The sequence below is a fragment of the Polyodon spathula genome, chromosome 4, assembly GCF_017654505.1.
Source record: "Polyodon spathula isolate WHYD16114869_AA chromosome 4, ASM1765450v1, whole genome shotgun sequence".
NCBI classification, from domain to species: Eukaryota; Metazoa; Chordata; class Actinopteri; order Acipenseriformes; family Polyodontidae; genus Polyodon; species Polyodon spathula.
In genome coordinates, this window is record NC_054537.1 from 25,844,189 (window position 1) to 25,857,384 (window position 13,196).

The following is a 13,196-nucleotide window of genomic DNA, read 5'->3' on the forward strand; positions in this document are numbered from 1 at the left end:
GAATACTAAATATGTTCATATCAATGCAAACATCAAGAGATAAACCACCATGATAGTTATCTGAAGTAGACAAAAACATGAAATCTAGTTGGCCTGCCAAAGTTGCCTGCTGTAGCCCAGTAGATAATGGAAGTAGCCTGTGATCCTGCACTAAAAAATGCATCTTAATTAAAAAGGATTACTCATGCAATATACCCCTGATAATGTTTCAAGAAGTCTGTGTCTATATTATGCATACGAAACCCGATTGTAAGCAACAGTGACGGAGAAGTACTCATGTGGGTGTACGTAGTGGCTTGTGTGGCGGATAGGGGTTGCTGGTCAATCTACAGTGATAGATTTTGACACTTGAATTCTGGTGTGAATACTGCTGTCCCATGCAAACAACTGAAATAAAATATTTACAACGGGTTGCTGTGCCTTGTAATAAGTTACAAAATGGGGAAACGTGATGATTTTTTGGAAGCAAACTTGGACAAAAAATACAAAAATGATTTTCCAGTAGAGAAACACCATTTGGGTAGATGCCCGTAGCCTGAGGTGAGTTCACTTGTGGTGCACAAATAAACAGAAGACACATGTAATGTATGATTTGCTAAATTATTTACTCCTTTTTTTTAGACCTAACAATTTATTCTGATGTAGTTTGGCTGCTTCTTTATAACTTTGACAATTTGAAAGATTCATCTTCTATAAACCTTGGCATTTTAAAAATGTATCTTGGAAAAAGCTTTCTGTCTCCATCTTTTTCACTGTAGAGATTACAAGTAAATATTTTTAGCAAACAAAAATGCCCTATGCCAAAGTGATTTTGTTTAACTGATTTTGTTGGAAAACTGATTAGGGAAAGCACTTAAATTAGTTCAGTGAAGGAAACTGAAAGTAAATCTCAATTTCACCAAGCTAGAAGGGACAGGAGTGAGTCTTATGCGCAGGAGTGCCTGTTATTTTGGGTTCAAACATTAAACTAGTCATTATTTTAATAACTAAGTTATGCAGTCTATAATACAGATATTTAAGGATAAACTTTTGTGTTAACCAGGCCTAAACTGATAACTTCTTTTAAAATGGTTAAAAGCGCATCCATAATAAGACATCTGTGTGTGCGTCTGGTTCTGTCACATATGTAATCATTTGGATATAATAGTTTCCAACTCAATAGTGATCCAAAAGGGAGGCTTCCTGATCTGGGAGTTTTAAATCTACAGAAAGAGGGGCTATTTATCATAATAATAAATTATATACTTGTGACCGTACCAAACAGAATGTTATTCAGTATTAAAGAAGTGAGAACCTACACACACACACACACACACACACACACACACACACACACACACACACACACACACACACACACACAATGCCTATAGAAAATCAGTGACAGGTTTGACAGGGACAACTTTGCGGCTTTGTAGCTGTGGCTGTGTGCGTTGGGTCGTTGTCATGCTGAAAGGTGAACTTCCATCCCAGCTTAAGCTTTCTTGCAGAGGGCAGCAGGTTTTCCATAAGGACTTCTCTGTACTTTGCTCCATTCATTTTCCCTTCTATCCTGACAAGTGCCCCAGTCCCTGCCGATGAGAAACATCACCATAACATGATGCTGCTGCCACCATGCTTCAGAGTAGGGATGGTGTTCTTTGAGGGATGCGCTGTGTTGGATTTGCACTACCCAGCAGAGGGAACCTTCAGGAACTGCTGGATGTATCCTGAAATCATGTGAATCACTACAATTTAACACAAGTGGAGGCCACTTAACTTGGGGTGTGATTTTGAAGGTGATTGGTTGTTATTTCATATATATATATATATATATATATATATATATATATATATATATATATATATATATATATATATATATATATATAGATCCACTTGTTGTCTTAATCAGTTCAATCCAATCTTTTAATGCTTTTTTGTTACATACATGATCATGAACAAGTTGATATAAGGCAACACTTTTTCACATGTGCGTACATTGTTTTTTAAATACCTTATTTATGGGGTAATAACCTCTGAGGAAAGGTAAGGTAAGGACTGTAGAGCTACACCAGTTATTATCAAGATCACAGATACAGCAGCCCACTCTACCCACTCAAGACCAGGCCAGAGATCTGTTTACGGCAAGCAAAACGCCCATTAGAAGGGTAGACATATTTTATGTTCACAAGAAAAAAGTTTTCTACTTAGTGCTTGTTTAGCAGATGTAGAGATGGGTGCTATAAACTATCCTGGAAGTATCAGACCTAGAGCCAGAAACAGCTAAGTACTGGAAACACCAGCCAAACTCAAATTCAATCAGTTCTTAAGCCAACAAGAAGAAAAGTTAAGCACGGCTGCCAAATTTTAAATAGGATGGGGTGACCAAAATAATATCTCTGAAAAATGGGTAAAGAGGACAGTCTTTTTTCATATAAGAAACAACTGATATTTTGAACACATGAATATGTGCTTGTTAAATCTTGTCATAATATTTAACATTGTTTTTGCGGCCTAGTTCAAGAAAGCATCAGGCTTCCCTGTCAATCTGTGTTGCTAATCACATTCAGGCAGTCAGTCTTAAAAGATGTTACATCATGCATTTTTTCATCCCGTGAAAAGCAAGAGTTTTGTATTTCTGTAGCTGAGTGTGTTGAGTTTTAAACACAGTGCTCTGTCAATATTATAATGTATCAGCTTTTCGGGAACAGCGTTAGAGTTTGAAGAGATGAGACAGGAGACTGCAGCTTTGGTCTGGAATGGCAATTCTTTATTGAGTATACTGCACTCAACACATACACGCCAAGTTTCCCCACTTTCTGCCCTGGGGAGCTCACAGGTCCCTTAAATAACACAAAGCCTGCCTGTCACTGGTGACTTTGTGTGGCGTGTGGGTGGTGACATCATACCAGGAAATTAAACTAATACACAGAACGTACAGGTGAAACTGAGGCACTATGGCTGCGCTAGGTCCGTTTATTAATTAAACAAACAAACAGACGTTCTTCAAGATATGAATAAGGGTAAATCCCCAGGTTTCGATGACATTCCTCCTGAATTTTTTCTGACTCTTTGGTCTCAGTTAGGTCCTCTTTTGCTTGATATGTTATTCTGCAGTTGAGAAGGGCTTTTTTTCTAGAGATGTTAATACTGCTATTGTCTCGCTATTATTAAAAAAGACAAAGATCCCACTGATTGCGCAAGTTATCGTCCCCATTGTTTAACAAATCATGACGCAAAGTTATATGCTAAGGTGCTTGCACACAGACTTCAAACCTATACGACTAAATTCATTCACCGTGACCAGACTGGAGTTATTAAAACTTGGTTGGCATCTGATAATGTTCGCCGCCTGCTTCACATTATTCATGCGGCAGCGAACATTAATCCCCCATGCACCGTGTTATCTCTGGATGCAGATAAAAATTTCTACCACTTAGAATGGCAATATCTTTGGTCGGTTCTAAATCATATGGGTCTCTGGGAAAACTTCATAGGCATGATTAAGGTCTTGTATGCTAATCCCACAGTGCTGGTGCTGACAGGCAGAGATTGTTCTCCCCAATTTAACACCTCCAGGGGAACCTGGAAAGGTTGGCCCCTCTCTTAAGTTTGCCCAACTTAAGTGGCACTCTTACTCTCCTATATTTCACAATTTTGCCCTTCTTATAGGGGGCTAACCCATTTCCCTTCCGCACTGGAGGGAGAGGGGGATACATACCCTCACTGATATTTCTAATGGGGGCTGTCTCCATGCATTCCAAGGTTTACAACTTCAGTACAGTTTGCCTATGGGGTGCCTTGGGGGACAGCACTGTTAACACAATAACTCCAGAATTTGTTAGACACGGGGGCTAAAACTAAGGGACTGGGTGGCAATGTTGCCCCGCCCCTGTGTATTTATTTGTGTTGTATGTTGCGTGTTGTGTGTTAATATTGGTGTATAGTCATTGGTACACGGGATATAATATGGGTTACGTGCACGATTGTTTAAAATGTATATTTGTATTTAGGTACAAGGATTGCACAGCACTTCACGTGCAAGTAAAGTGTAATAAAATGTGAGCACTTTATTAATTCACGTGCAGTTGTACCGAGACTCCAACTGAATGATTGATTAGCAATCGAGTCTCGGTACAGCTGCATAAAAGTCATAATCACTCACTCTTGGTTGTTGTGTGTTTGGGAGTGGAGAACGGGGGAGAGGGAGAGGAGAAGCGTAATTATAAATATCAATTGCACCAGCACCCTACTTGTTTTGTGTAGCGTTCGTCCACCCTGTTTTGTTAGTGTCTACTCGTTTTGTTTGTCTCTTTATTTTTGGTGTAAAATGCTGTGGCCTGTGTTTTTTTGATACAATCTTTTTATTTTCTGCTTGTTTACTTATTAAATGCTGAGCAAAAACAAGCGCTCAGCTTCACCAAAAACCCATGTCTGTGTATTGTCTTGCTTCTTCCTGGTCCGTGACATCACCATGCACCTGCGCACTGCGACCATCTTGCCACAGACTGATTTCCACAATTTATGTTTTTCTCTTAAAGGCTTCTTATAAACCATTAACAATTAACACAATTTGGAACACGGATTTACCACCATCAGAGACTGAAATTAATTGGGGTACTGTCTGGTCTAATATAGGCTTTGCCTCCAGGAACACTAATCATTAGATGATTCATTATAATTTTCACAGACTATATCTGACCCCATGTAAATGATTTGGAAAGAAACTGGAATTTGTGTTGGTTGTACCATCTGCTAACCGGGAGTGATGTGGGTTCTCGAGGTACTATGGGTTGGGGGTGCTTAGGGGGGGTAGCTGGCAGGTGAATCCCCCCCACATCGACCCCAGTTGTGGGTGATTAGAAGGGTGGGTTCAAAGGGTCTTTTTCCCCTGTTTTAGGGTAAAAAATAACATTACAACTGTTTGTTCCAAAATTAAAAATTAAAAAAAAAAAAAATTATCACAAAAAAAAAAGAAATAAAACAGGGTTGGCATTCAAAGTTTATAAAGTGCTACAGTATATATAGACCTAATTTCTTAGAAAAGCAGACCAAGCATTCGTTCCAAAAAGGACAGCTTTAATAAAATCCCCATTTTTTTCTTCATGAAAAGCATTACCCATATTTTTTTTTTGTGTGTGCTGAATTTCAATCATTTAAAAACACCTACTTTAAATACTGCTTTTACAAAGTCTGTTCATCTATAAAAGAAAAACAAGCCTTGGAGATTAAATCCAGTAAAATGATATTTTCATGGCTGACCACATTTGCGATCATATTCACTGTAAACCTGTCTAAACAATATACTGCAAATAAAAGGAGTAATGCACACTGGTTAGTGACATACAGTAATTCACTGGAGAGATCCTGCTGACATCAGTGAATGGGAAGAACAAAGCTCAAGTGGTATGAACTTCCCAAGAACCCAGAAAGTGAGTTACTGCCTTGTTTGTCAGTCTCTGGTACGTTTCTATAATATATAATATTGTCACAAACTTGGGGTGGGGTGGGGGGGGGGGTGCGCAGGAGAGTGAACGGGGTTTGTGTATGTGTATAAGAAAATGAACAGTTGTTTGCATGAAATGTCTTTGGTTGTGTAAATAATAGAATGTTCTAATTTATTTTACTGTAGTAAATTCAATAGGACTAGAGTTACTGGGACCACTTGCTGTGAATCCCTTTTCTATAGCTAAGGTGAACTGGCCTGTGCTTGTCTGTAACTGAAAGTATACAATATACTTAGGGGTAGATGTACTAAAGTGTTGCAGCTGCTGAAATAGTCGCAAACCAGTTGCAAACGAGTCAGAAGTCTAGGGTGAAATGTGCTAAACCAGCACAATGCTGTTAATGACTTTTTAGAGAATGCATTGCGGCAGCAGTTTTTCTTTGTGGTTCAGATCAGATGGATATGTAATTATGGGCATTTGTTATGACATTATGACATTTCTGGTTTCCTGAACGTGTTGGGAGCAGTATACCCCCGGGGCAATCTCTTCCCATAATGGTCGCTGACCAACTTCTTTCCATTGCAGAAGAAGTGCAATGTCACTGTCGGCTTCTTGCATTTCCTGCAGCTGTTCAGCCGACCACTCAGGAAGATCATCACTCTCCTCATGGATCACTCTTGTGGTTCATTCTCCTTCTCCTCTCTCCATCGCCAGTGCTGGCAGTTGTCTTGCAGGCAGGGGTGGCGAGACAGGGCATCTGCATTCCTGTGGCTTTGACCTGGACGATACTTGACTTTAAAGTCATATTGTTGGAGCTTTTCCAGCCAGCGAGCTCTCTGGCCTTCTGGATACTTAAAGCTCAGCAACCACTGGTGGGCAGCATGGTCCGTCCACATGGTAAATGGCTGCTCATACAGGTAAGTGTGGAAATGTCCCACAGCCTTCACAATGAATAACAAGTTTTATCGGGTACAACAATAGTTGCGCTCAGCCGAGCTAAGGGTCTGACTGTAATAGGCCACCACACGCTCTGTTTCTATCACCAGAGACAGGACAGCAGCTAGACCATTGTCACTGGCCTCCGTGTCCAAAACAAACGGCAGGGCAGGGTTGGGGTAGGACTGGAGCTGTGATCAAGGCGTGCTTCAATGCCAGGAAAGCCCCGCTGACATTCTTCACTCCAATGGAATATAGTCCTATTCTCTGTAAGGTGGTGTAAGGGCCACGCCAGTTCAGCAAACCCCTGCACAAACCTTGCGTAATATCACAGAAGCAGTGGAGTTGACGAACATTTACAGGAACAGGCCACCCCTTCACTGCTTCCACTTTTTCAGGGTCAGTGGAAATCCACTCACTGCTCACTACATGACCCAAGAACGGTGGCCTTGTCCAGTCATTCCAGCACCGCTTCAAGATGGGCCAGTTCCCCCTCAAATGTAGGTGTATTCACCAGGATGTCATCCAAGTACACAAGGCAGAAATACAAGGGCAGCCCATTTAGGGTCCGCTCCATTGCACTGGTCTCAGCCTCTCTCTCCAGGAGGGCTGTCAGTTAAGCCTCCAAATACCAATCGATTAATTGGGCACACAAATTCAAATTGTTTGAATAAATATGGATGATTGTACCACCCACATTATTTTAATATCATTGCTGTTAAAAGCTTGTGCACAACAATTCAATGCAAAAGGGTAATTACGCCTTGGTCGTTTCAGGAGAAGAAAAACAAAACAAAACAACCCACAGCATTTGCAACAAGCCTAAAGCAAGTTTAACATACTACAGGGGTGTTACTAAAATATTTATTCCAAACAGATTACAGTACTTTGGAATGTGATCTATATAAACTAGACACCAGTTTATGAAAACCTTTTTTTTAATTTAATGGCAGCTGTAGCATCACACATTGCATCTTGTTAATACTGTACCACCTAACCTTCACTATCTGTGAAACACACAAAGTGGAAATCCCTGCCTAAAATATAATAATAATAATAATAATAATAATAATAATAATAATAATAATAATAATAATAATAATAATAATAATAAATTGATTTACTTACAACAACATGAAGCAGCAGGAGTTGTCGTATGAATATTGGCTCATCGGTAGGTTAGTTTAGGGGATAGTGATCCCATGTAATGCATAGCAAAGGTTACCTAGTGTAGCCGGTTCCTGGAGCGGGACGCCTCGTTTTATAAGGCTATTGCTATTTTTATTGTGCACCTTTTATTTGAAGTTTTTGTACTGTGTTTTATTTTGTATTTTTGTACAGCTTGCTGTATGTGTCCTCTGTGTGTTAAGATGGCTGGTAACGTCACGTGACCACCTTTACTTTCTTTTTGTTTGTTAATAAATCCTGCGCGCCTGTGTCGGCGTTTTCAACTCCACCTCCATTGTCTCTCTGTCATGCTTAAACAGCGGTTACCCACACACGTGACACTGGCACCTGGTCACAGTTCCCTTTCACAGGATGTAGCCAGGGGTTAATTGACAATCAATCACCACCTTGCCACATTCCACACTTTTCCAATAAACTAATTGAATAATGAAACAATTAAACATTTAAACAGCATGACTGTGCAAAGGTGGCCATCTCGAATCAAGACTCCACACCTGAGGCTTCTTTTGGGCTTGTTTTGATAGGCAGTGTTGCCTTTTTTTTACTCGTGAGACTTGGCAACACTAGTAACCTTCCCCGTCTGTCTCACAGGCAGCCACTGATTCCTGAACACCTCATTTTGTTGTTGACAAGAGTTTGTTAAGGATACAGCAGGCAGTGGCAGTTTTGGGAACAAACTAATGCTGTAATTCAGTCAGTTTCATCAGAATCCGCCACCTCCCTTTCAAGTGCCCACTACCCATATTTGCCCAAGCGTGGTGTTGAATGCTTCTTCAGCAGCGGTCAGCAGTCCAGACGGGTAGGGTTTCTAAATCAAAGCCAGGGTAGTACATGCAGCATCACCTGATCCCCTGCTGTATCACCTGAATGAAAGTACTTTATGCAGAGCTAATTTACATATCAAACCCCACCTTTCCCATTCATTTGCATGACGAAGGGTGAAAAGCCCGGTTCACTCGAGTAAAATAAACTGAGCGAACGGAAACCCAAAAAAGCATTTTACACGAGGCATTTTTCCTGCTCAACCACAGATCTATGTTTAGGCAAATGTCTTGGGCTTGCTGCATTTGACTCCTCAGCTGAACTTGGATGCTGGCAGTGCGCTGATTAATAGGTGTCTGGCTGATATGTTTCCTACTGGGCATGGTGAAGCAGGTTTCAGCCAAGCTGAGGATGTTGCGAAAGTCTTTGCTGTCTACAATAGACAGGGGCAGGATATCATTAGCTATGAAACTAACAATGCTGTCAGTCAGCTTCACTTGGCGAGTGTCAGTGGCCTTCCACTTCATGGTTTGAGGGTCAGACAAGAGGCTGCCCACAGAGGTCTCCTCAGATTGGACAGCACTGATGGTGGCCTCAAGCTCCTTCAGGACCTCAAGGTGCTTTCTCCTCTACTCCCTTTCACTGAGAGGATGTCAGCTGTTCTTTATATAGGGCTCACACACCTTCATTACCTGCACAGGATTCTGGGTAAAGAACCATAACCATGCCCCAAGTTTTACCGCATGATTTAACTTGGATGTACTTGCAAGCATTCACATTGGCAGATAATATAGATATGGGTTGCCATGACTAAGGTTTATACCTATATAGAGTCACACTAATTGACTCAAATGTCATGAAATGGCTATAAGTGATCCATTAATCTGAAACTCATCTTAGTGGCAACTCAAGCTGAAATCTGCATATCAGTCTTCACAACTGTTTTTTTCTGGTGATTGTTTCATGGAGATGCAAATGTATTCACTTGTTGAATACTATAGCTCTTAAACTTTTCATTATCAAAATGCACAAAGCTTTGCAAATCTAACAGGCATGCTTAAGATGAATATAGAGCCAATACATTATATATTTATCCAGTTCAGCACAATGCATATTGATTTACTCATGTTTTTTTTCAGTCAATTTATCTGTACAAAAATGGGTGGAATTGAATGAAATGTAAATTGAATTTATAAATTTTGTTGCTTTCAAACTGTCAATTCCAATTCCAAATCATTATCTCTATTATTTTTCAATTCCAATTCCAATTCTAATTCAAGATTCAAAATGTCAGTTCTGTTCGGAATTGACCCTAACTTGCTGTGGTAAATCACATAATAAGGTGATACAGTACTTGTGTTCTAGTTAGTAACAATATTAGCTCATTAAATTGGAACAATACCATTTTAAGGATTTTAACATTAGGAATCATTATGCACAGTATATTATGGGATGTTATTACGGAATTATCTATTACTGTTAAGATTACTTAAGTGCGTAGATTGTGCCTGCTGAGAACAAAGAGCTTTTTCATTTTCCAGAGCTCTTTGCCAAGTCATTAATAATTTAAATAGAGTAATGGAGATAAATGATATATTTAATTTCCCATCCATCATCACCCGTTCCATCAGAAATTACAAAATGGTAATTTGGCATAAAGTCTGGAATATAATACCCTTGTTGGTACAGTTATATTGTTTTTATTCATATTCATTAACAGTGGAAATAAACAATGACCAACGTGTCAAGTGCAACTTTTCACCTCCTACCAATATCTCTTGGTACTAAATTCAGGTCCGTTCCAACCCCAGCAGACCATTACTTGCACATTGGTCACAAGACCAACAAAGTGGTTTATTTTTGTAAAAAAAAAAAAAAAAAGTCTTTCAAATGTTGGAATAGTTGTTGCAATAGACTTTTTTCCATTTAATTAACAACATTAATTTCCTGTTTATCAGAATTTTCTACCACGACTCAAATGTTACCAAAAAGCTATATTTTTTGGCTTGTTTATATTGAGCAGGCACTATCATATTATTATTATTATTATTATTATTATTATTATTATTATTATTATTATTATTATTATTTTTATAGCTTTAATTTGATATAGCACCCTTCACACCAACGTGTCTCAGGGTGCTGTACAATATGAAAAAAACAAAATCAGGAGCATAGTAATAACAATAATAATAAAACAAAACAAACAATAACAGTTAATTAAAAAATACATTCAAAACAGGTAAATACAAATAAAAACCAATTCCTAAGGACATGAAAACAAAAATTACAAAAACATTAAAAGGTTTAAGAACAAGTCCACAGGATCACTGTAAAAAAGCTGTTGAGAACAAATGTGTCTTAAGAGTGGATTCAAAATTCAACACTGATATGGAATCTCAAACGCAGCTGGGCAGAGTTCCAGAGAGAAGGGGCAACACAGCTAAAACTACGCCCACCAAGAGTAACACATCTTGGAACCATAGGCTTTAGAAGTCCAGTTTTACGACCTGCGCTGTCTTCCAGGTATGTAAGGGCTGAGAAGGTCCATAATGTAACTAGGACGCTGACCACGCAAAGCCTTGTATAACAGCAACAGAATATTGAAGGCAACATGAGAATGAACAGGGCTGGGTGATAAGTTCTGTCTGCCTAGTGCCTGTCAAGACCCTTCCCGAAGCATTTTGCACCATCTGAAGATGATTATGTTTAATGTTGGCATTTATCTTTACAGTTTCTCTGTTTGTATCACACTTTTACTTGTAGGATAAGTATATCTATCTTAAAAGCTGGTTATTATGTGTGTTAAAGCTGGCAGAATGAATGGAATGTTATTTTGAAGGTAATGGTATATTTTTTTTAACACTGTCTGCGTCACTGCCACCCACTGCCTTCCTCAACACATGGGCTGTTAACTGGAATAAGCTCCCCTGACTGTAACCTGATGACAGGGGTCACTTCATGAACATGCTTAACATTGTGAGTAAACACATGGCTGGGTCTGTTTGAGACCTCATTGTTACCTTTTGAAATAGGATTGGTCATTTTCCTAAACATCAAAAGGTAGCATTCCTTTCAACACTATTTATATATATATATATATATATATATATATATATATATATATATATATATATATATATATATATATATATATATATATATATATTTAAATAGGATTATGTAACAAATTAAATTTAAAGTGGAACGTAATTTAATTTTTTGTTACAAGACCGTTTGAAAATTAATGTTTTGGCAAAAGTATTAACATTCCTTTGATATTGCAAATTAGCTTTTTCTTGCTTAGAACAATTTTACAGAAGAACACAACAACAGAGAAATATCCAACCATTTTAATAAACAGTAGGTTGGGGCAGATACTAATGTTAGAATAAGCTAAGCAGATTGAAAAGATATAGCTTTTTAACTTAAGTAGCACACATTATGGATCACAGTTTAACATTATACCACATTTTCATAAACCACAGAACTTGGGAACGTGCTCAAGTTTTTTAGTGAATAAAAAGATTTGAAAATATTAATACACGTATAAGGCTTTTCTTTATCAGATGCAATAATCTCTCTCTATATATATTTATATATATATATATATATATATATAATATATATATATATATATATATTATATATATATACACTAGGGCTGTCAAGTGATTAAAAAAATAATTGTGATTACTCGCATGTGTAATTGATACAATTACTTTATCCATCTCATTGTAATTTGTTTTATTACTCATGCTACTATTATAGTGCACTCCATTTATAAGAATTACTGATAAAAGAATCAACCGCATATAGTAATCAAAACCACTGGGACACTGGCTTTGCATCTCCCTTAGTGAAAAACTGAGATTTGCATCGCAATTGAAAAAAAGCAACCACAGATGCTTAAATGCAGTGGTACTCCTGACAGTAAAACACTGTACTGTAATGCCATTTTAATTCAAAGGCCATTACATTAGCACTACACGGCACCAGACAATTGCTTCTCAAGTATGCTATAGTAAAACAGGATTCTGCAGCCTTGCGTAAACATAATTGTGATCATATAATGAGTTGCTTACCCAAAAGGACTTCTTTTGATTGTTTTGATGTATTGTCCTCAGTGACTGAGCACTTGGGACGGATGTGATTCTTATAAACAGAGTGCACTGTATTATTAGTAGCCGTAGTAGTATTATTTTAAAGTTCTTCTTACTTGTAAGGCCTAATATGGTCTTGGCTTACCTTCAAGATCTGCTGACTCCATATGTCCCTGGTCATTCCCTGATATAGGAGAATTCTCATCTTCTGACAGTCCCTAAAATTCGTCTGAACTGAAATTCGTCGGGCATTTAGTTATAATGCTTCTTATCTTTGGAACTTGCTCCCCATTCCCCGTTTATTTGGCAGGACGAATGATGTCCCGTCTGCCATTATTTGTTATTGTTTTGTATTTTGAAGACCTCGTGAGAATGCGTGACTGATCAGCTACTGAGTATATAATTAGCTGACAGTTATGCATACTTAAATAACTTGACTATAGCCGAGAGGTTAACAAGATAATTATTAGCCTGTTCACATTAGCACCACCATAGCTGCTTTTTGAATGGCTTTTGTCATTCAAATTTAAATATCTCTGTGTATGTGAATATCTTGTGCATGTCGTTCTTAAGTGTTACTAAATATTTGAATTAAATACCCATATGGTGTTTCAGCTACAGAATCGTAAAAATGAATAAGTTATTAGCACTTGCTTCTGCAACCACCAGATAAACCACAGTTTATGCAGCATATTAAAATCAATACAATATAGCCGACAATTTAATCTGGGCTTTGTAATAAAATCAAAGTCATTGTGAAAGAACTTTTTATATACAC